Raw genomic sequence first — 25,328 nt, forward strand, 5'->3', positions numbered from 1 at the left:
TAATCATCAATCATCTTATGCGATTTCATCAGCTTCCAAACAGGCTCTTTTGGAATGGGTACTGAAATTTTAACCATAATCAATCAACATTGACTACCACTTCTGCCACTCAACATCAAACTTTACTCTGGGGCAGTTATCGTCAAGTTCGAAACATTTATATTCAGTCACTGTGTCAACAAATTGATACATTGCAATTTATAAAATTTAAAATTTACTTTGCAATTATATGCTAGGCTGCATAGCAAATAGCATCGAATATCCTTGTCCTTCGCTTTTCTCAAAATGTGTAACTTTCGAAATCGTCCATACTTTCTTATCAACACTTGAACCAAGCCCACTTATCGTCACCCTAACTAACCTAAACTTTCGTCGCACTGGTATGTGGTTTTATCATCACCTTGACAAATATTTTAAGCAAACGCTCTTATCACTCGAAGTAGGCCGTGCAATTTAGCATCAACGCTCTACTAAGCTCTGTCGTTAATTCAACCAGCTAGAATCAAAGTGCTGATTTTTTTTCTCAATTGTTTGACCCACTCAGTAAGGGTTACATAGCAAAATGCACCCGCTCCTACGCTTGCAACTTTTTCGCTCTTTCTGTCGGTTGTTTGGATTTGAGCATTCAAATGAAGAACGAACAATACGACAAAATCATACAACGTCACTATGACAAGTTTTCTCTTCGATCGTTTACCATGGTCAACATCATATACACACAGTTTGCCTTTTCCTCTCTCTTGATTTCTACTGAAAAAAAAAAAAAAAACACTGCAGCATATAGTAGCATATGTACAAACTTCCCGTTAGAGTGGAAGACGCACCTTTCCTTCCTGCTTGCTTTTCCCAACTTCAAATGGACACACTTTGGTCACTAAAGAACCTTTTCTCTCCCTCTCTCTCTTCTCACTACCAGGCTATCGACCATCCGCATTAAAGCGACTCCAGTTCCTCTACTCTTTTTTTCCTTCCGCATTTAAGCGTTTTCACACCTTTCCTGCTCTCCCGCAGAATAGAACAGAACCTTTTTCTACCGCATTTAAGCGACTGTTCTATATTTTCAACAATGGCCCTGCTTTTACGCAGAATGGAATCAGACTTTCGAATATTTTCCGCATTTAAGCGACTGATCCAGAATGGAATCAGACTAAATATTTTCCGCATTTAAGCTACTGATCCATTTCAATTCCCATCATATTTGCCTTTCTCCATATCTTTTTTTTCAACATTCAGCTGGATCACTTACCCAATCAAATCGCCATTTTTATCCTCGTCGTCAATGTAGTGTCCTCGTGCCTGAGGGTCGTCGAGGAGAAACACGTCAATCTCCGTTGCTCTCTATAATACGACTGCCTCTATTCGTTCTACTCTCGCTGTAGTATGTTAGATGCAGAGGTCTGAGTCGTCACGCATTATCAGTATAATATAGCACAATACTACACCTACCAAAAGTGGAGGCGATATACATACATGATTTTCTGGTTTACGACTTCGACAATACAATATACGATGTTGTTACGATGATTGATTTACTTTGGTCGACATAACGTACCAAAGTAAATGTGGAATGGTGGAATGTTGTACGTTACATTATCTATACCATTCGATTCATATACATTTACGATGATGGGATAATTGACAGTTCCAACCATATTTTATGCGATGTCTATTTTACCCTTTTAGGACTTTAAGCGATCTGATGATAAATTGTCGTTTTAAATCACCTTTTATACGAGGTGTGTTACGGTGTTATACGATGTTCAGAGTTTTCAACATCGATTGACAACTTAAGTCACACTCTATAGGAGGTGTGCTGTACTCTTTTACGATGTGAAGTAATTTGATATTCGATTGATTGTCTAAGCGTCACTTTATGCGAGGTGTAATGTAGTCTTGTACGATATGGAGCGTAAAACGATTAATTAGCGAACCACTTTATGTAGCATATTATGTGTATTATTGTGATTGAAATACGATTCTAGAAAGAAATACCTAATTCCTGATAATTTCAATTGATTTTTATTGCAAAACAAAAAAATGAATATATTCATATTGAATGTATATATGTAATGTATACATTTCAAAATATTGCAATAAAGATTACAATTATGAATTGTGTCACTAGCACTGTTTCCAGTTTCTTCATTATATATAAGGTCGGACGTTTTCCCGGAATGTCTTCTCATCTTTCCTCCTAGGTTGGCTGTTTCTTTTTCCGCGCCGGTTGCTCATAAATGTACCTGCTTGAGAAATAAAATTTTCATTAAAAGTTTAGCTCAGCTTTCTTTTCTCTTAACTTAAATTTACCTTTTATATTTTACCCTATGTTCACTGTAGTAGCTCCAACTCACACATTATTCCAATTCACTGGATAAATTTCAGGCACGATAAAAAAATGCATCATTTCGGATACACGTGCCATTTTATGTCCGCTTAATATACGATGAAGTTTTGATTTACGATGTGCGCGTATGTGTCCGGTAGTACTGATTCGATATCAATAAATGAATTTATATCGTGGGTAAAGTGACCGGTTATACGATAATAATTATAATGTGACTTTGTTAATTTGCCTCCTCATGTGGCATTCTATACAATGTAAAAAAGATACGAAAGCCGATGCCTACGTGGTATTCTTTATGAATTTTTTTGAAGTCATTTACGATTTCGATACGAGAGTAACTAATGTACCAATAAAATGCGTCTTAAGAAATCTTATGTGATGGTTATAAGATTTCATTTGACATCGGTCGAACTAAATACGACTTCATCCAACATTTCGTAAATAAAGTCGTATTTCATTTGGTTTAAACATCTTTTACGACGCATATACGATAAGTTCGAATGTTGAGTGTGCATGTTTACGATTCCGATTTGAGTTGAATCCATATACGAGTTCGGCGATGATTTCTTTTACGATTTCATGTTGGCTGGGGAGTGAATTCCAAAATCAAAATAGGAGCAACATTCTACACACACACACACCTTCAAAATGAGGGGTGTTCAGGTTTTTAAAATGCAAAATTGAAAGAAATAGGGGAAAGGTTTCCTAAATGGGCCTATCGGATTAAATGACCCTACGGCTGTTTGATGAAATGGCTGACTAGACAGCTTATCTGACCAATGTATTTTGAAGGTGATACGCTTAGAACATAAGGCAAGAAAGAATTTTATGAATTTACCAACTCAAAAAAAAAAATTACATATTGATGTAAAAAAAATCATGAAAATCATTTTAAAAATCATACGTGAAAAAGCTTAAAACAAAAACTAGGATGGTTTTTGTTTCTTACTCAAATGAACTCAAGAAATAAAACATATTTCAGCTTTTGTGGAGGTTTAATAATGATTATATAGTGGAATAATAGAGTGTTTTTTTATGCCCCCATCATGTTTGTAAAATGCCTCCATCCTAAAATAACAGGTTAAATAGAATAAATAAATGATTTTTATCATTGAACCTCCAAATCTAAGCTCTGAATAACATCTTAAGAGAGAATTGAAGAACTCAAAACAGATTTGATAAAGTTTTTCTCATGGATGAACTGCCTCTATAGTATGGCAACCCTAACTTTTGTTTTATTCCATAAAATTATAATATACATACATATATTTTCTATGAAACTTCAGCTTTGTCGTACGGAAATTATTACTTTCTAGCAGTTTCAATGAAATTATACGGAAATATTGTCCAAAACACAGAAATTTTGTTAAAAACATAAATAAGCGCATTTAGCCCGCACGGTTTGAGGTTCGGCATTCTAGACAACACTTATAATAAAATCATTTTCTTGGAAACAGAAGAAAATTTTAACATAAAAATTACTCCAATGTATAGAAAACAGATGCCTGCACACGTGTATATAGTTTTTGTACACATATTCAATGTGATATTTGATTAAATCAGTGTTCTGCTTAATAGGCGCATATAGCCCGCTCCTCCCCTACGTCAAGTTGATATTGACCAAATTTTGACCGTATCACCCTTTAATTTTACAACCACAAAAAATTTTCAAACACATGTCTATCCTGAGTAAGGAGAACACTGTCCTGAATTCACGGGATTATTTTGAGTCCCTGTCAACTTGTATAAATGCCATCCTGAATATAAGGAGAAATGAAGTGTCACTAGACTCAGATGGGGTTTCGTTCAAATTAGGCAGTTTCCTGTGATTCGAAGAACCATTATCCTGAACAGAATATTTGAAATCTTAGTATACATACACTTAATCTTTTCTTCTGTGTTCGGGACGACTTCATCGATTTTAACAGCTGAAGTTATAGGACGATCTCAGGACAGAAAATAAAAACGCTCAAGAAAATAACTGTCAAATTGTCCTGTAGTTTCGAAACGGGTTCCTCCTGTGGTTTTCCGAAATTTCCTGTTAGCTCGAGACAGTTTTCTTCCGCGATCTATAGGGAATTCTTATTTTTATCCCCAGATTCTCTTTAGAATACAATCCCAAATTTAAGATGTTTCTCGTTTATAAACAAAAACAATGTTTTAAATTGGTTTAATTTCCCACATTTTTTTTTATTACACAACAAAATTCTATACTTACAAAATCGCTGCACTCGACTCGAAAAACGTTGGCCCATTTTGAAGAAGAATTGTCAGTCAGGGAGGTCCGTGATGATTCTTGGTGCTGCTATTACATGATGCTGAAACCTTGAGGTGGGTGGTGAAGAAGCCGGATCGATCGCTTTCGCCAACAAAATCATTTGCGGGAACACAATTTAGTTAATTGTTAGAGTGAGCCGCCCGTTAAGCAAATTGCAGCTTACTGCATCTCGTCCAGATGATGCACACGACACGCCCGACGCATGAACCTGCAGCGCTTTTCGTGGCGCCAGTTGGGTTTTTTTTTTAAACTGGCGGTTTTAACTGTAAGAAATCACGACGAACTGAACTTTTTCGCGGGATTTAGTTTCAAGCACTGATGAGAAAAAGAAAGAATTTGTATTGTTTTTTTTATAATACAGGAGAGCCAGAGAAAGAAAATCTGACAAAATATGTGTCTACCACGATTCAGGCACACTGTCCTGAATTCTCGGAGTTAGTTCGAGTTCCTGTGGTGCACTCGTAGCGATCTTCCTTAACTTCATGAGAAATGAAGTGTAACGAAATTCGGGTGTGTTTTCGTAAGAATTTTGTGAAAATTGAGCAGTTTCCCTGTGGTCCCGAGCAGAATAAATGCAATCTTAGTTTTTTTCCTGTATCAATTCAGATTTCTGCCTATTTTTCTACTGTGTCAATGTACATTGTGTGAACGCATTCCAGTTTGTTTACTCTGCTCAGCCAAAAGAGTTTTCTCGATTTTCTCGCTTTTCTCTCAACGTCTCTTCCGAACTCTCCCAAACCCCAGGAAATCTGAGTTGCTCAAAGGGGGTTGATCGAGTCGGCTTGATAAGGATTTTGCACAGCAAGCCACACTCTGATTTTAACGGATTAGGGAAAATTTCCAAAATTGAAAATTGATTTCTATTTGAATTTGATTAATTGTTTCCTAAAATTTATCGGTAGGGATTTTTCAAAAATTTTGAAATTGAATTAAAACAACAATTTAAACTTAATACCAGAATGTCAACAAGTGATAAAGACAACAGCAACACAGCAGGGGGTAAACAAAGCCCACCCACAATTCCAATTGGAATGCTCCCCGATAACGCGAGAGACTTTTTTCTTGAGCAACTGGAGCCGCGAGAGAGCACATTTGCCGGGGAGCTCTCATTTCGATTGGTGTTTGCTTTGGGGGGAGGAAAGGGTGGTTTTCTCGCTAGCTGGATTGGATTGGAGCTCGCCCGCCGAGCAGCCAGAGTCCAGTTGCTCGGGAGGTGTCATTCGGATCGGTCGTGTTTTCTCTGGTGGTGGTAAGTGGTTCCCCAACGTGAGTTGTTGTGGCCGTTTTTTTGTTACTGCTGCTGGAGCAGGGGGAGGTTGAGGTTGAAAAAAAGTACATACAAAATGTAACTGTGGTCGATTGGTGCTTTTCGTTTCTGTTTGGAGGAATACCTGCTGATGGTTTGTGTTGTGCGGGGAGGCAGGGAAGCAAAAAGCCAGAATAGTCGATGTTGTTTTCGTGTGAGCCCTGGCTTTCTTGGGTGCCCCCCAGGCCCCCAGGCATCGTCAACGAGAGTGAGTGAGAGGGATAACAGAACGAATACGACAACGACGACGACGACGACGTTTCCAGTGTGGCTCAAGTTTCTGTGAACCCCACGAAGAGCTCCACGAGCAGATATTTTAGCACGGTTCCGTGATGGGTGCTGCTGCTATACGTGAAATGTTGCGCTCCAGTCAGTCAGTGGTCGAGTGAAAAGATTTGAGCGAAGTTCAAGAAGCGAGTTCTGGGGAAAATCTGGTCGCTTTTTGGTCGAAAAATCGGGTTTGGTCCAGTGTTAATCTGCAAGTTCATGTGCGTGACACCGTAAGGTGTAAAAAGTTTCTCGCTAAGAGGTTCGAGATCCCCGGGGAATCGCTTTGACATGCAACCGTAGGCACTACGGAAAGAAGCAAGCGAAGAAGTGGCTGACCGAAAAAGGTTGTTCCGGTTGATAATCAGCAGCAGTGTTCGGAAGCTTTTCGAACCAGATTCTCGGAAAGTTTTACGACAAACAAAATGAAGAACGTGGGATAAGTAGTGTTCCGAGATTTGTTGATGCTGTGGAAATCAATGGTACTGATAAAATCATCATTAATATTCAACTGCGCTGTTATTACTCATATATACACGTAATCAGTGCCTGAATAATTATTATTGGATTATAGCCGTGTCGTCGTGAGGTGTGGTGTGGTTGTAGAGAGTTGTAGGTATAGAGAGGCACAAATCAGTCAATATGACCTAGGCAACAGTCGGTCGGTCGCTCGGTGGATCGAAGATTTGTCTGTAAACCATACAGACATATTTAGCTGTCTGGGGCCAATCATCTACGGAAGAGCCCATGTGATCTGTTTCGTTTCCAGTGGGGCAAGGTTAACCCACTATAAACCTACCTACCTGCATACATATACCTTTACTGAAAAAAGTGGTTCCGAAAACAGACTTTTCCTTATGGTCCGTGCCAAATGGCTCAAGCATGTCGGTTGAGAGGAAAGTACTTGAAAAGAGCACCGTGGATGATGACGACCTTTGTTAATCCTACCACTTCTGTGAGGATTCCCATCATCCAGTGGCACATGCATAGCAAATAGAATAAATTAGTTGAAAGAAAAAATGCTCCGAACCGGTTTTCTTCTCTAATGCGTTGGAAAATGTGATGGTACTTACCTGATGTGCCCCTTCATACCTGCACCGGTACTGGTGGAATAAACTGCTGAACTTGCAGCGAGAAGTGAAGTTGAAGCTTCAATTTCACAATTGAATGTCTCCTTTTACTCAACCATTTGATGTACATTATATGAATGCATGTATTTTACAGAAAAAGATACCGTCAACTGGAGCATCTTGCAACACTTTCCATCTCTAATGGCTTCTAAAAACTTAACATTCACAGATAGGTAATTATACCGCTTGTACATCAAAAGTTTAAAGGTTGATGGGACATCAAATTGACTTAGTCAAAAAAATTATTGATTTCACCAGTTATTTTTGGTTTTATAAAACATGCGATTTTCACCCTACTTAGAAAAAGGGGTAATTCAACAAACTTTGTTTTTAATGAAAAATCAATTGAAAACGTATAAAAATTTATAGTTTTTTTAATATATATTTGTGATGTCATAACGCATAAAGTCTCAATTGCAGTAATTTCTGGTTTTGTTCGAATTAAATTTTAATTTGTTTCTGTCAAAAATCTTTTAGAGAAAAATCGAAAAGGTCCTGCATACATTTAGGGGTAAAAAATACTCCAAAATTTACTTGCTGAAATCATAAAAAAATATGTTTGGATGGATTAAATTTTGAAATTAACAAACGCATGATGCACAACAATCATTTGGCATCAGAAATTTGGAAATCAGATTTAAAGGGTGAATCTTTGATTTGCAATTTGATGCATTTTTGCCTAGACTGGGTAACTGAATTATAAAAATATTTATTCAAACAAATTTGGTGATTTTCCGAAAAATACTTTTACACCAACAGTGTCGCTATAGGGTAATGAAAACAATATAAAGTTTGTAGGTGATATCATAATCCGTCATACTGGGGAAAAGTTATTTTACGGCATCTAAAAATGTTTAAATTTGTTCATCTATTGCTCGATTTTTTAAATTTTCTTTAAGAATCAAAATCTTTATCAAAAACTATCTCATAATGTGACAAACTATGTAATCATCATTTTGCAATCATTAAATGATAAATTTATAACATCATTTATAGGGGTGGTAAGGGCATAATAAGCACTCCTTTTTTCTACAAAAGTATGTATTTTCATAAACAAATTTTCATGAGGATTTGTTTCGTACGTAGTATTAATTTTTCATTAAAAAAGAAATATCCTTTTCATCTATAAAAAAATATTAAATAATAGCCAGCTAGGATCTCAAGTGACGTAAATATTATAATTTTTGAGCATCACCAAATAAGCTCTTATGACCTTGATCTTGATCTGAAATATACTCACTTCAACATGATTTATACATTGTTTCTCAATTTTCACCATCATAAAATTTTTGATTTTTCACTTTAACCGATTTTAAAACACGTTTTTACTTAAATTTATTGACCTGGGGCGAACAGAGCACTATCAATCAGGGCACGATGAGCATTTTCTGCCGTATAATCTAGCAGCTAATTCAAACCGATAAAGTCAACTGAATAATAGAGCTACATTTAGGGTTACCAGATCCCACAACACCAAAAAGAGTACATTGAGATTATTTACCCAAAAAGTCTGGAGAAACTAAATAACTCCGGTTTTCTTAGCTCCCAGCCATCAGGTTGATACAAGATCCATTTGCTTATCGAGCTTTGCTCCCGAATGGTATGCAAAACAGAAGGAAAAGGATGTACATTTCGTATTATCTGAGGAGACCCCTACTATCTCGAATAAGCGGTTGAGGTTATGCAAAAGTTGTGTTATTCGAAAAGATAGCAGTATTAAGATATTGATAAACCACAAAAAAAAACATTATAAAACAATCCATTTTCAAGTCCATTTTATTTGGACGCGAACATTCACTTTACAATTATTATTTGATATTAGACACGAATGCCATAACGCTGGTAAAGTGTCAAAAATAAAACGTAAAAAAGATAATATGTGACATTTGTGCGCATTTAAGCGTATAACGTAAAGTGTTTACATATTGATTACTGTTTGCATACTCAAAGGCACTTATCATGCTGACTATATTACGACTAAAAAGGCATGTCAATGAAAGCAAGATGTTGAAGTAATTTGTTGTAAGTCGTATTCCTTTCGTAGTTCTAGCATAAGATGTGAAACAACCTCATAAAATGAAAGAAGTACGTAGGTTTTTCAGATCAAATGTCTAACAATAAAAAAGAGTACATTCGGTAACATTTCACAAAAAGAAGAGTACGCCCATTTCTCGACCGAAAAAGAGTACATGTACTCTTAAAAGAGTACGTATGGTAACCCTAAGCTACAACAGCTTGACTTGTTCCATCTGTCGGTTTAGCCTATTGGTAAGGTGTTGGAGAGGTAATCAGTATTCTCGAGTTTGATACCTGTTCAAGGGGATTTTTTGTCACATACCATTCATGATTGTTTTTTTTAATTGTTAGATTATAAGGTTAGTAGCATCATCCGTCAAACAAAACACCAGAAACATCATGTATGAGCATGTGTTGATTGTTTGAATTCTACAAACAGACCTAGATTATTTTGTTATTGGTTTGTTCGATGAATCAACGCCTCACCGTTTAGTGCAAAATGCATCGATCATGAATAATCAATGAAAAAAAAACACCTTGATCAAGAATCGAACTCGAGTCTACTGATTACCTCTCCGACACCTTACCAATAGGCCAAATCGTCAGATGAAACAAGTCTAGCTGTAGCTCTATTATAATAGCGCCAGCACTAAATTTTACTTCGGAAGTCCGGACTTCCGAAAGACTTCCGACAAAGAAAAGTGAAGTACTAGATTGTCGGAAGTCTGTGTTTTGTTGAAAGTTCACCAGCGACGTTTCTAAAATTTTTATTTAAATTCACAATATCTACGAATCGAATTCGCTGCTGGTTTCCCTGGCAGAAAACGCTCATCGTGCCCCGATTAATGGTGCTTATACTGCCCTTGGGGGGGGGGGGGGGGTGGTCTTCTCGTTATGCCCATACAGTGACTGTTTTTCAGCTTTCGGCAAAAAAAATAATTTAAAATGCATTTTCACACGTTTTTATCTACTTTTTCAAGTTTCATCCAATTAGGCAATATACTATTTGAGTGTCTGAACACGAAACAATGATGTAATTCACATATTATAGCTGTTCTCTATGGTTAAAAAAGCGTTTTCCTTGAGGTGGCCATTATGCCCTTATCTCCCCTATATAAAAATGAATGTTTGTCTGTCTGTTCCCCATAGACTTGAAAACCACTTAACCACCGATTGAAAAATTTGGTATACAAGAGTTTTTTTTGGTCGGAGATGTTTTCTAAAATACTTTTAAAGCGCTCCGACTTTAAAGTAGAGGGGCTCCCATACAAAAATAACAGAAATTTGACAAAATTAGGACAATTTTTGGAAACTACTTAACCGATCAACGTGAAATTTGGTGTGTAACCGTTTTCAATACCGAAAATGCTTTTTATACTACTTTCAAACCTCTCCGAGTCCCAAAAGAGGGGGCGTCCTTACAAAATTAACAGAAATTTGTCAAAAATCCGGACAATTTTCGGAAACTATTGAACCGATCAACGTAAAATTTGGTGTGTAGCCGTTTTCAAGACCAAGAATGTTTTTTATACTATTTTTAAACCTCTCCGAATCTGAAGAGAGAGAGCTCCCATACAAAACTAAAGAATTTTGACAAATTTTAAACAATTTTCGGAAACTATAGAACCGATCAACGTGAAATTTGATGTCTTGCTGTTTTCAAGACCGAGAATGCTTTTTATACTATTTTCAAACCTTTTCGATTTCCAAAAGTGGAGGTTCCCATACAAAAATACCAGAAATTTGACAAATTGGGACAATTTTCGGAAACTACTTAACTGATCAACGTTAAATTTGGTTTGTAGCCGTTTTGAAGATCGGGAATGCTTTTTATACTACATTCAAACCTCTCCGAGTCCCAAAGGAGGGGGGTTTCCATACAAAATTACCAGAAATTTGACAAAATTCGGACAATTTTCGTGGACTACTTAACTGATCAACGTCAAATTTGGTGTGTAGCCATTTTCAAGACCGAGAATGGTTTTTATACTACTTTAAAACCTCTCCGAATCTGAAAAGAGAGGGCTCCCATACAAAATTACAAAAAAATTACAAATATCAAACAATTTTTGGAAACTATAGAACCGATCAACGTGAAATTTGGTGTCTTGCTGTTTTCAAGACCGGAAATGCTTTCTATGCTACTTTCAATGTTCCTCGATTCCCAAAAGAGGAGGCTCCCATACAAAATGGACATAAACTTGACAAAATTCTGACAATTTTCGTAAACTTCTGAACCGATCAACATGAAATTTAATGTGTAGCCGTTTTCAAGACCAGGAATGGTTTGAAAAATACTTTCCAACCCTTCCAAGTTCTAAAGGGGAGGGGGGCTCCCATACAAAATTTACAAAATTAAAAAATCCTCGAAGGATTTTTTTAAATAGTTGATAAACGTTTTGACAAAATGATATGATTTAACGAATTGACAAATATGTTTGAACAAAATTTGGTAATATATTGTATTGATGGACGCTTCCATTTTCATTAATGAAGATTCTTTTGTTAAATAAATGTAACAGACATATTATTAACAAAACCTATGTCTTAGTGTTTTCATAAAGTTTTTTTACAATATTTGATTATGTATGAATTTGCCTATATTTAAATACTCCTCCGACTTTAAAAAAGGGGAAGTTTTTTTTTCATTTTAAGGGTTTATTTATTGTATTGAAGATCTTCCTCTTTTTTTTCTAGAGGGTGACTCCTTCAATTTACAAACCTTCAAGAAGCTCAGATGCCATGAAAAATAGTTCGTGATTTAAAAGGAAGTTTATTATAATTATAATAATTCTAATGAAGTTGAATTTTTCCATGCAAAGGGTAGGGATGCACCCTAGGCAGACCAAGGTTTCGGAATCAGATGTCAGGTTTGAAGATTCAAAATTCAGATTCAGAATTAAGAATTCAGATTCATAATTCTAAATTGAGAACTCAGATTTTTAATTCAGCATTCAGATTTAAAGTTCAAGCTCAGGATTCAAAATTGACAAACTGTCAAAAAATTCAGAATCTGAATCAAAATTTTGAACTCAGGTACAAATTGGGTAACCAGATTTTGAATTTATAAGATCAGATTTCAGATTCAGATTTCAGATTCAGATTTCAGATTCAGATTTCAGATTCAGATTTCAGATTCAGATTTCAGATTCAGATTTCAGATTCAGATTTCAGATTCAGATTTCAGATTTCAGATTCAGATTCAGATTTCAGATTCAGATTTCAGATTCAGATTTCAGATTCAGATTTCAGATTCAGATTTCAGATTCAGATTTCAGATTCAGATTTCAGATTCAGATTTCAGATTCAGATTTCAGATTCAGATTTCAGATTCAGATTTCAGATTCAGATTTCAGATTCAGATTTCAGATTCAGATTTCAGATTCAGATTTCAGATTCAGATTTCAGATTCAGATTTCAGATTCAGATTTCAGATTCAGATTTCAGATTCAGATTTCAGATTCAGATTTCAGATTCAGATTTCAGATTCAGATTTCAGATTCAGATTTCAGATTCAGATTTCAGATTCAGATTTCAGATTCAGATTTCAGATTCAGATTTCAGATTCAGATTTCAGATTCAGATTTCAGATTCAGATTTCAGATTCAGATTTCAGATTCAGATTTCAGATTCAGATTTCAGATTCAGATTTCAGATTCAGATTTCAGATTCAGATTTCAGATTCAGATTTCAGATTCAGATTTCAGATTCAGATTTCAGATTCAGATTTCAGATTCAGATTCATATTTCAGATTCAGATTCAGATTTCAGATTCAGATTTTAGATTCAGATTTCAGATTCAGATTTCAGATTCAGATTTCAGATTCAGATTTTAGATTCAGATTTCAGATTCAGATTTCAGATTCAGATTTCAGATTCAGATTTCAGATTCAGATTTCAGATTCAGATTTCAGATTCAGATTTCAGATTCAGATTTCAGATTCAGATTTCAGATTCAGATTTCAGATTAAGATTTCAGATTCAGATTTCAGATTCAGATTTCAGATTTCAGATTCAGATTTCAGATTCAGATTTCAGATTCAGATTTCAGATTCAGATTTCAGATTCAGATTCAGATTCAAATTTCAGATTCAGATTTCAGATTCAGATTTCAGATTCAGATTTCAGATTCAGATTTCAGATTCAGATTTCAGATTCAGATTTCAGATTCAGATTTCAGATTCAGATTTCAGATTCAGATTTCAGATTCAGATTTCAGATTCAGATTTCAGATTCAGATTTCAGATTCAGATTTCAGATTCAGATTTCAGATTCAGATTTCAGATTCAGATTTCAGATTCAGATTTCAGATTCAGATTTCAGATTCAGATTTCAGATTCAGATTTCAGATTCAGATTTCAGATTCAGATTTCAGATTCAGATTTCAGATTCAGATTTCAGATTCAGATTTCAGATTCAGATTTCAGATTCAGATTTCAGATTCAGATTTCAGATTCAGATTTCAGATTCAGATTTCAGATTCAGATTTCAGATTCAGATTTCAGATTCAGATTTCAGATTCAGATTTCAGATTCAGATTTCAGATTCAGATTTCAGATTCAGATTTCAGATTCAGATTTCAGATTCAGATTTCAGATTCAGATTTCAGATTCAGATTTCAGATTCAGATTTCAGATTCAGATTTCAGATTCAGATTTCAGATTCAGATTTCAGATTCAGATTTCAGATTCAGATTTCAGATTCAGATTTCAGATTCAGATTTCAGATTCAGATTTCAGATTCAGATTTCAGATTCAGATTTCAGATTCAGATTTCAGATTCAGATTTCAGATTCAGATTTCAGATTCAGATTTCAGATTCAGATTTCAGATTCAGATTTCAGATTCAGATTTCAGATTCAGATTTCAGATTCAGATTTCAGATTCAGATTTCAGATTCAGATTTCAGATTCAGATTTCAGATTCAGATTTCAGATTCAGATTTCAGATTCAGATTTCAGATTCAGATTTCAGATTCAGATTTCAGATTCAGATTTCAGATTCAGATTTCAGATTCAGATTTCAGATTCAGATTTCAGATTCAGATTTCAGATTCAGATTTCAGATTCAGATTTCAGATTCAGATTTCAGATTCAGATTTCAGATTCAGATTTCAGATTCAGATTTCAGATTCAGATTTCAGATTCAGATTTCAGATTCAGATTTCAGATTCAGATTTCAGATTCAGATTTCAGATTCAGATTTCAGATTCAGATTTCAGATTCAGATTTCAGATTCAGATTTCAGATTCAGATTTCAGATTCAGATTTCAGATTCAGATTTCAGATTCAGATTTCAGATTCAGATTTCAGATTCAGATTTCAGATTCAGATTTCAGATTCAGATTTCAGATTCAGATTTCAGATTCAGATTTCAGATTCAGATTTCAGATTCAGATTTCAGATTCAGATTTCAGATTCAGATTTCAGATTCAGATTTCAGATTCAGATTTCAGATTCAGATTTCAGATTCAGATTTCAGATTCAGATTTCAGATTCAGATTTCAGATTCAGATTTCAGATTCAGATTTCAGATTCAGATTTCAGATTCAGATTTCAGATTCAGATTTCAGATTCAGATTTCAGATTCAGATTTCAGATTCAGATTTCAGATTCAGATTTCAGATTCAGATTTCAGATTCAGATTTCAGATTCAGATTTCAGATTCAGATTTCAGATTCAGATTTCAGATTCAGATTTCAGATTCAGATTTCAGATTCAGATTTCAGATTCAGATTTCAGATTCAGATTTCAGATTCAGATTTCAGATTCAGATTTCAGATTCAGGTTTCAGATTCAGATTTCAGATTCAGTAATCAAAATCTTAGAAAGAGAATTCTTTACCCACATTTCGAATTGAGGTTTCGTTTTAGACTTGAACTTGAAATTTGAATCGCCCTGAGATTCGAGATGATTGAACCAGTTCAAAAAATGCATTTTGGAGTTTTAATTTGTCGATTCGGAGGACTTTCGAGGATTAAGAGATATTTTACAATATTAACTCTCGTACAAAACAAGCGATTTTCACGGGTTCAATACCTATTGGAATGAGTTAATTTGACTTAATTTCTTCACGAAAAGTGTTAGACTATGTTAAAGAATGGTCAAATAACCCTTTCGGTTAATTGTTGAATTTGATAACTTCATTTTTATTATTGATAAATTTTTTTGACATGCTTTTCTTTAGAATTTTGAAGAATGTATCTCTTTTCTAAACGAATATTCAATTTGTTTTTCTCCTATTTTGCCAATGCACATAGAAAATAATAGAAATAACTGTGACTAATTTTAACGGCGATACAAAAAAACTTTACAGCTCGGGGTTTTCCGACAGTTTTCAACAAAAAGAGTTTTTTATTTTGTGAATTAAGCAACGATATGGATGATAGACAAATAGAATACAAAATTTTGATATTATAGACAAGTTTGTTTAAAAATTTTCGACTTATGGGAAAACCATAAGCTGTTAAATCAAATCGGGCAAATCTTTAAGGCAAATATGTTTTAATTAATTTGTTTACGATACCAACAGAAAAAGCAACTGAAACCGTGTGGCTTATGAAGCAATTCACAGTGATTTCTCGGGAAAAGAGGGAAGAACGACAAAGAAGTGAATTGTGTTCCTGAAGTGTTAATAAATTTGACCTTCTTCATGACAGCAAAAAGAAGTGTTTTGTTTCCTAGACAGAGTCACATCCAAAGCATTTACATATATCGAAAGTGGAAAAATATCTCTAAAATTGTTGAAGAAGCAAGTGATATAAAAAAGGTGTTTTCCAATCTAGCTCTCATGTTTGTCTAAGTGAAAGAAGAGTTGTTCGCTTAAAGCGAATTCAGCAGGTTGATACCTTACTGCGAGCGTCTGCCGTATAGCTGAATAATAGTCAAAACGTGTATCGGTTGGGGAATGGTGAAATAAAAAAAATACCTGTGAGCTAGAAAAGGAAATCTAAATTTCGGCCTCATAATAGTGCATACGTGAAAGAAGAATTAAAAATATCAAAAAGGGAGGAATCGACGTCCACGTTTCTGTTCCGTCGAAGGTGAACAAGGTCATCATCATTTCGGTGGATAGAGACAACGAGTCGAGACAACTATCGCAGAACTTTTATTGGGCAGTAGGTGAGCGAACCAAGCCAAGCTCATTGACAGCTTAAGTCACTCAGTCTGGTACCTACCACCAGTTCCAGTCCCGGTCAGTAACACAAACACTTGCCCGAAGCTCTGGTGGGACGACATTCTTGGCTCTACGGACATCTCATCTGTTTGCTGGCTGACTGGCTGTCGGCGACCTTCCCCCGGTGAGTAGAGCTAGCCATTCAACAAATATGGTGCGCGGTGTGGTTTGCCACCGCACTGCAATAACAATAAACGATGCCTTGCATAAATGATTTAATGACTGTCAATTAATATTGATCGTTGATTGTTTCATTCCGGACCAGTTGGTGTGAGTTTTTCAGTTCATAGCCGTCTGGGGAGCAGCAGCAGTACTTCGGACATTAGCGATGACTTATGATCTGATCTTAACGACTGTTCCAAAATTTTGAATGCTAAATTGACAATTAAGAACTCTGTGAGCCTTGATTTAACAATAATAATAAACTAAACAATATTTTAATTTTTTTCCCGAGGATGAATCTTCTGTATGCTGAAAGCCAGTGTCATGTATACTAGACTGAGTCGATTTGGGGTCATTTTTGAATTTCTCAAACCCTGGGGTCTTAAAAGCTTCGTTTTGGTCCAAAACTCATCCATGATTTTTTGCAGAATTTTTAAGTAACGTTTACATGAGTAAATTTGAACTTTTAAGTTTGTATGGGAAAATTGAATATTTTGTACTGAAAAATCAACATCATTTTTGTTTCTTCTGTGAAACCGAGCCTGCTAATGGGTTTTGTGCCAATTTATAAATTTCTTACAGGAAATTTTCCGCTGAACAACTTTGTCGAATATCAAAACTTCATATCTTTTTAAACAAAAAAGTTATTAGCTGTTTAACAGGTGTATGTCTTTTTGGATTGATAAACCATGAACTCAATTGACATCACTGCTTGTGCCCCACGAAATATGGCATGAAAAGTGGTCATGCAATACTTCGCTAGGCACCCAGCAGTGATGTCAATTGAATTTCTTGTTTATCAATGCCAAAAGACATACACCTGTTAAAGAGCTAATAACTTTTTTGTCTAAAAAGATACGATGTTATGATATTCGACAAAGTTGTTCAGCGGAAAATTTGCTGTAAGAAATTTATAAATTGGCACAAAACCCATTAGCAGGCTCGTTTTCACAGAAGAAACAAAAATGATGTTGATTTTTCAGTACAAAATATTCAATTTTCCCATACAAACTTAAAAGTTCAAATTTACTCATGTAAACGTTACTTAAAAATTCTGCAAAAAATCATGGATGAGTTTTGGACCAAAACGAAGCTTTTAAGACCCCAGGGTTTGAAAAATTCAAAAATGACCCCAAATCGACTCAGTCTAATGTATACAGATTTTGCTGAATTATACAGATTTTTCAACGTCAATACAGATAAGATACATAAAGTACACCGCGGTAATTGGGGATAATGGCTATTAAAAAAATACTGTGAACTATATTTTCAAACTTTTAATGCAGAATGTTAAATGTACTTGTAATCTCTCTAATAAAGCTTAGTTCTTTTAGAAATGGGACAGTTACGAATACGTGTATCTCAAAAACCTTTCGTATGATCTAAATACTTTCTATGAAGGAAATGAAGGTAATTTTATGATAATCCATGAAAAAATTTGAAAAAAAATATTTATCGTTTTTTTTTTTGTAAGAATAAATTCTACTTTATTCTTTGTACCTCCCTTCGGCCAGCGCACACTTTTTTCAGTCATGATAATGATCAGTTTTTCAAACTTATACTTCGTCTAATCTGTATTTTAGGTGGCTACATCCTCCTCCTTCAATTTCTGATACTTTTCGGACCAATACTTCTCTTTTAAAAGAAACTGAGGCCAATTTAGTGGATACAGCTGTTTCGAAATTTAAAAATTTGATTATTTTTGAGCCACTTTTTGAGCGTTTGTAATGGAATTTCTGCTGGGAAAATCTGGCAATAACAAAGTTAAACCATGAGAAAGTTGACCTTAAAGTATAATCGGTTAGTATAGATCGTAGGTTGCGAAGGATACATAAAAGATCTACTGTTTTTAGGCTTTTGAAAACAGTGAAAACCATAGTTTTCGTTTTGGAAAACTGTTGTTTTTTTTCCACAGGAGAAGAATTTTGGCAAATCATCATATTTTATTCAAAATAACCAGCAAATACATAATTTAATATACTCGGGACCTTGTCACGAGCAGACGTGGTATAGGATTCAAACGCTGGAATTTGTTTAAAATAGGGTATTTCATGAGTTTTGTCGTTCATCAAAAATCATCTGTCCCATAGCCTCGGAACTGGATATACAGCTTACGAGCTGTGGATCTAGCAAAAACTTGTTGTTTGAGGTTAGGTTTGAATGACTTATTAAAAGGCAACACTTCCAGCTTACCGGAAATTTTTTTTTTGGAAATTTCAGCGATCTACGCTAAGCTTTCGCTTTTTGAAAATTATAAATGCTGGTATGAGACTTGACTTCCCTGATGACCCTACTTAGCCGAAGTTGTCGATCATATGCTTCACTCAATGATTGATCTGAACTTTGTGGACATTTTTGACAGTATTTGAATACTATTCCACCACTCACACACAGTAATTCTTCGAATAATCAACGGTTTTGTCAGCTATCAATTTGGATATGATGGATTTTGAATGAAACTGTGCAAAATATTTTTTTTCTTTTTTCTCTTGCATCGTAAACATCTCAAAAACGCGTTAATTTTAAGTTTTGAAAAAAAAAATAGGTAGGATAGTACTTTTTACAGGCAACAAAATGCTGTCAAAATTTTGAATGTCCGATTTCTAGTAAACGAGCTATTAGCATAAGAAAGTGTCCCATGTCTAAAAGAACTAAGCTTTAGTTGTGAAAAAGATACACTTGCAACAGTAACAGATTTTTACAGCGACTTTGTGGGAAGTTTCTTTTTTCCACTACGATGTTGAGTTGATGTGCATCTTTTTCAACTGCAAATTTCTCGTAAACTAGCTGGCTCTTGACTCTACATTGAAACAATCCTTACATTCGAAACAATCAGTTAGGAAAAGAAACGACGGATAAAAATGAAGAGAAAAGAGGTAATTCACAAAAATCTAAAATTTTGTCTCTAAAACCTACCTGGGGTAAGTGGGGACGGCTTTATACTTTATACATATATAATGTTTACACATTTTTTCAATTTTCTCTCCTTCATCCAATACAATTCAGCTTTTTTTTGCATTCGGATCATGAAAAGTTAGAAAAAGTACTTGTTTGTTCTAAGTATAAGTATATATTTTTGTTAAAATCGGATCTCGTGTATTGCACCATAAATTACACTCAATAATCATTGAAAGATGCTTTACTAATAGTACCATGAACTTTTTTCAAAATTTTGGACGGTTTGAGCAATTAAGTAACGTATTCAACCAAGAAAACACAAATTTGTTGAAAATTTCCACTGCTGATTTTTAATGATGATTTAAAGTTGAACTAAACGAAAAATCGTCCCTACCTTCCCCGGTGTAAGCTTTTTCTTTTTTTTTAATTGAGCAGGGAAAAGCCCCCGGGAGTTGGCCTCTCTTGCAGCACCATTCTCCCGAAGGCATAAAACCTCCTCACATTTATTGATCATGTTTGATATGTTTTCAAAACTAACATTATTTACAATCTTTAGAATTCACACTTTCTTTTCAACACTATTTCATTAAATTAGCGGTTCTGCAGTTGCGGCATGTGGTGGGCGGTTTTGTGGTGTGGTGGGCGGCTGTGGTGGGCGGCGGTGGCTAGCAGAGAGGGGATATAAAGAAAAGTCGTATTGTGGCGATTATTTATTTATTTATTTATTATAATTGAATTCATCGAACATAAATGTTTAAATGAAAAGGTTTAGTTACAATCAAATTAGTAAAACAATTTGGACTGACGAATTCGACGAATAAATCGGCTGGATGATTCTTCGAACTGATGCAGGTGCTCAGCATCCTGAAACATACGCATCATTGCACTGAGTGGTTCATTGTAGCCATACGATGTTCGGTGGATTTGATGTGACAGCAACGAATTAAATCGCAGAGTTCTCGATGGGGCACTGAGGTTTATCATCCTTAGAAGATTTGGCGATTGAACTTCTCCATTCATAATCTTAACAACGAAAGAAGCCTGTTGAGTCTTTCGGCGACATTCGAGGGTTTCGAGACCCAAAAGCTGACACCGATCTGAATATGCTGGAAGATCTTCGGGATGACGCCAAGGCAGGTGTCGCAAGGCGAATCTGACAAACCGCTTCTGTACACGTTCAATCCTCAAGATCCAACTTAGTTGATACGGAGCCCAAACTACAGCAGCATGCTCAGTTATAGATCTGACGAGGGCGCAGTACAGTGATTTTAAGCACAAAGGATCTTTGAACTCACGTGACTCTTTGGTGATGAAGCCGAGCTGACGATTCGCTTTGTTGATAACTGAAGAGCGTTGACTGTTGAAAGTGAGCTGCGCATCAAGGATCACGCCAAGATGATCCACTTCAAAGACCCTTTTCAAAAACTGGCTGCCGATACTATAGTCATAAGGGATCGGTGTCTTATTCCGGTGAAAAGTTATCACAGAGCATTTTGGAACACTGACTGTTAGTTTGTTCAGTCTACACCATTCATCAAACTGGTTCAGCAGAGATTGGAGGCGAATGCAATCAGCAGTACATTCCATTGGCAGAAATATTTTAAGGTCATCAGCGTAACCAATTTTCGTTCCGTCTTCTAGGCTTGTTAACAAATCGTTAAAAAATAGCGCAAATAATAATGGCCTCAAATTACTCCCTTGAGGGACGCCAGATCGATTGGTAAAAGGATATGAAATGCTAGTGCCGTACTTGATCCTTATGCAGCGCTCGGTAAGAAAGGATTTCAGCCAAGCAATCATGTTGTCATGAATGCCAAGCTTGGCAAGCTTAGCGAGCAAAATCTTATGGTCAATCGCGTCAAAAGCGGCTTTGATATCTGTATACACCGCATCGACTTGTTTTTTATTTTATAACTGATTGAGGCAAAACGACGTGTATTCTATGAGGTTAGTACTCACCGATCTACCAGGCATGAAACCATGCTGTTCAGGTGCGATGTACTGCGATGAAGCGCGTAAAAGGGCTTGACCAACAATTATTTCAAAGAGCTTAGACCCTGCAGACAAACTGGTGATACCACGATATTGCTTAACGTCTCGACGATCGCCATTTTTGTACACCGGAAACATAAACGAATTTTTCCATTTCTCTGGAAATTTTCTTTGCTGGAATGATCTGTTGTAGATTTTAGCCAGAGGCAAGGAAAGAGCTTCGATGCAGCGACGATAGATAACAGCTGGAATCCCATCAGGTCCAGGAGCAAATGAGCTTTTAAGCTTTTTCGCAGAGCGCTCGTAAGATCTTGATTAATTTCAAAAGTATTCAAGTCAAAAACATCGACTGGTACATGATTGATGGCTTCACTGCACTCTCTTTCGGATGAGACGGTGTTCAAAAAAACTGACTTGAAATGCTCTGCGAATAAGTTGCAACAGGTATCTGGGGAGTTACCGACAGCATCATTGTAGAAAACGGAAGTAGGTAAACAGCTCGTTTTACGTTTTGCGTTTACGAAGGTCCAAAAACTTCGCGGGTTACTGCGTAAACTAGATTGTAAGCGTAGGACGTGAAGCTTATACAACGATGCGTTTAGTCTACGGTAAGCGCCGCTTGCTGCTTTGAACTGTTGTTGAAAATCCTCTGTTCGATTTTTTCTCAGTCTGCGAAGACAAGCATTTTTTTCCCGTCGTAGTTGCCGCAAGGTGGGCGTGCTCCAAGCGGGTGTCATAGGCGCTTTAAATCTGGGAACGTGCGAATTCAACCAGGTACAGATCAAGTTGCAGAACGATTGTGTCATAGCATCAACTGATGAGTCTCCGAAAACTGCATCCCAGTCAATACTGTTCAAGTATTGAAAGAGCAACGAAAAGTCCGTTTTCCGGAAATTTAAAGGCCTATGCCTAGGTTCGGAGGTGTTTCGAGAACCGTAATTGGTAGACATAGCAGCAGGTAAATCGAAGACGATGGGTGGGTGATGTATGTCTATCGGTACGAGCACATCGGGAGCATTTCTAGTTACAATTAGTTCCTCACTTGAGCCAAAAACAAGATCCAGTATCCGTCCGAGATGATTGCTGATAGCGTTGAATTGATTCAGATTGAGCGAATTCATTCCATCGACCAATGAGGCGGCGGAAGCACTGATAGGTGTAACATTCAATAGTTTTGCACCTGCATCACTCGCCTCCCACAACAAACGAGGTTGGTTATAATCGCCACATACCAAGACGGACTCCTCAGCAGAAGCACGGGTGCACAACTCGCGTACGGTGGCCACATGGGACTCTAAAATGTGCATACAGTTACTTTTGTCAGGAGGCACATATATGGCACAGAAAATAAATTTTTTCCCGTTGATGTTCGCTGCAACACAGACTTGTTCTAAATCATATCCGCTATCAGTGGTGACAAAGCTGCTCACGTGGTGTTGTTTAACAGCAATCAAGACTCCGCCAAAGCATTTTTTTAAACTATTTCGCGAGCTGCGGTCGCATCGAAACACTGAGTACCCATTGCCGAATAGTTGGGCAGTATTGATCGAATCAGTCAAGCCAGTTTCGGTCAAAATGATGACATCGTAGCTGCAATCGATAGTTGCCAGATAGAAGTCCTCTGTTTTAGTGCGTAGGCCCCGAACGTTTTGGTAATAGCACCAAGCTGGCTTGTTGGTTTGAGTAGACGGAGTCCTGTTCGATGCAAGGCTGGAAGGCAAAAATGCATCACTGGGTGAAGTGCTCGGAACAGACGAATACTTGCCGTAACTTGGCAATTGGAAGCCTCCCCCTGAACCACCTGACCGATCAACGGGACGACTTGTAACAGGAACAGTCGGTCGTTGGTGGCCAGAGAAGAGAGCTTCCGAATTGACATGAGTAAAGATGCGTCCCGAAGTCCAATTACAATTTACCGGAACACCCTCGGTAGCCGGGTTTTCGTCGGCAGTAGGCTGCAGCAGTAAGTTGCCATCAACATGAATTGATTCATCGTCACGGGCAAAACTGAGTACATTCGACGCATACGATGCGTGGCTGGAAAGTTGAGATGCATGACGGAAGGGAAATCTTAAAACAGACAAATACTTGCCATTGCATGGCAATTGGAAGCCTCCCCCTGAACCACCTGACCGATAAACGGGACGACTTTGGACAGGAACAGTCGGTCGTTGGTGGCCAGAGAAGAGAGCTTCCGAATTGGCATGATAAATGGTGCGCCCCGATGTCCAATTGAGATTCGCCGAGATAGAGTTGGTATCCAAAATATCATCAGCAGCATACTCCTGCACCAAGTTTGTAGCAAAATGATTTTGCTCATCATAGCGGGAAGAATGAAACCAATCAAACCAATAATTCGAGGCGGGGCTAGAAGGCAGGAATGCATGACTGGGAGAAAAGTCCAAAGTAAAAAAAATACTTGCCGTTGCATGGCAATTGGAAGCCTCCCCCTGAACCACCTGACCGATAAACGGGACGACTTGTAACAGGAACGATCGGCCTTAGGTGGTCAGAGAAGAGAACTTCCGAATTGGCATGAGTGGTGCGTCCCGGTGTCCAATAGATATTTGCTGGCGGTTGATTACAGTTGAGGACCACGAAACTGCTTCGAGTTGTAGTCTACAAATTCCCGGAAATATAATCCCTTAGGCCAAGAATCAGGCAGGATTCAATGCTTTCTGTTTCAAATCCGGAGAAATGCCGACTTTGAATGATATAAACCGGTAAGAGCTAATATCACTTCCTCTTGAGACCAATTTGACGACATTAACATCCTCCACGCCAAGATTAGCATTGACCATGGCCTTGACAGCATCTTCTGTGACATCAGGTTTGATGCGTGACAAGTAAATCCACACCAACTTGGAGTTCTCGTCGTCACACAGTGGAACGGAAACTAAGTCGGTTGAGGTCTGTCTAGATCCAAGTTGGCACGGTTCAGCAGAAACAGCATCTGGGGCTCGTATACGTTTTAATGGACGTCTTAGCTCAGGCGTGGGCGTAGACTTGTTCCACAGAGGGGTACGGATAGGCCTCGGGGCGAGTTGCTGAATGTCAGAGCGCATTTCGGTTATCGCACTTGTAAGTTTCTCTAGTGCGTTTGTTTCAACCGGAGAATTAAATGCCATTGAACGGTAGGTTGGGTTTGTTATCAAAGCAGCGCAGTCGTCACAAAACCAGAAGACATTTTTGGACATTGCATCAATTTGCCTTGCCAAACTCTTCGACACACCGGAGCAAACTATATGAAATCGCTTGCCGCAAGCACCTTTGCAAGCAATTTGCTCGATTCCGGTTATCGCTTCACTGCAAGTCGAGCAGATGTTATCCATTGCGCCTTCAGGTATGCAATAAAATGCTCGGTTCGAAAGAGCTGGTGGTGCCAAATTTTACTACCAGATGTCGCTTCAGTAGAAAAAAACGAACTGGGTGTTTACACAAATGTCTTTTGTAAACAAATGGCACTTATAACAACCGATACTTTGAGACAATTTATCACTTAGCTTTTCTACGTAGCACATGTACTCGAATAGTAACGAGTTTGATAGAGGTTCTCTCCACGAATGAACTGTCCGACCGTATTTAAAATACCATAAAACACATTAAAAAACAGATAAATTAAGAGCAGTTGAACTATCCGTTCTTTTGCATTACAGAGTTACCAGATTAAGCAGTGGCAGGTTAGATAATTTTGGGTGAGGAAATTGATTTTTCCAAGGCCCCCAGTGAGATTACTCTCTGTTAAGGGGGTCTTAACGAA

General features: G+C 36.9%; 1 protein-coding gene across 12 annotated transcripts in view; it reads left to right on the plus strand.

Annotated features, from left to right (window-relative positions):
- The first annotated feature begins 5,832 nt into the window (after positions 1-5,832).
- The window catches only part of LOC129756473 (inositol 1,4,5-trisphosphate receptor), a 173,833-nt gene continuing 154,337 nt past the window's right edge, over positions 5,833-25,328 (plus strand). For 5 of the 12 annotated variants that reach the window (XM_055753374.1, XM_055753372.1, XM_055753370.1 and 2 more), the window contains exons 1-2: positions 6,168-6,677; positions 15,872-16,640. The gene's annotated coding sequence lies outside the window, so the exon portion shown is untranslated. Of the gene's footprint in view, positions 5,872-6,166; positions 6,678-15,871; positions 16,641-25,328 lie in introns of those variants that run through there. The other 7 variants (XM_055753366.1, XM_055753371.1, XM_055753376.1 and 4 more) reach the window with 5 other exon arrangements.

The sequence above is a fragment of the Uranotaenia lowii genome, chromosome 3, assembly GCF_029784155.1.
Source record: "Uranotaenia lowii strain MFRU-FL chromosome 3, ASM2978415v1, whole genome shotgun sequence".
Taxonomy (NCBI): domain Eukaryota; kingdom Metazoa; phylum Arthropoda; class Insecta; order Diptera; family Culicidae; genus Uranotaenia; species Uranotaenia lowii.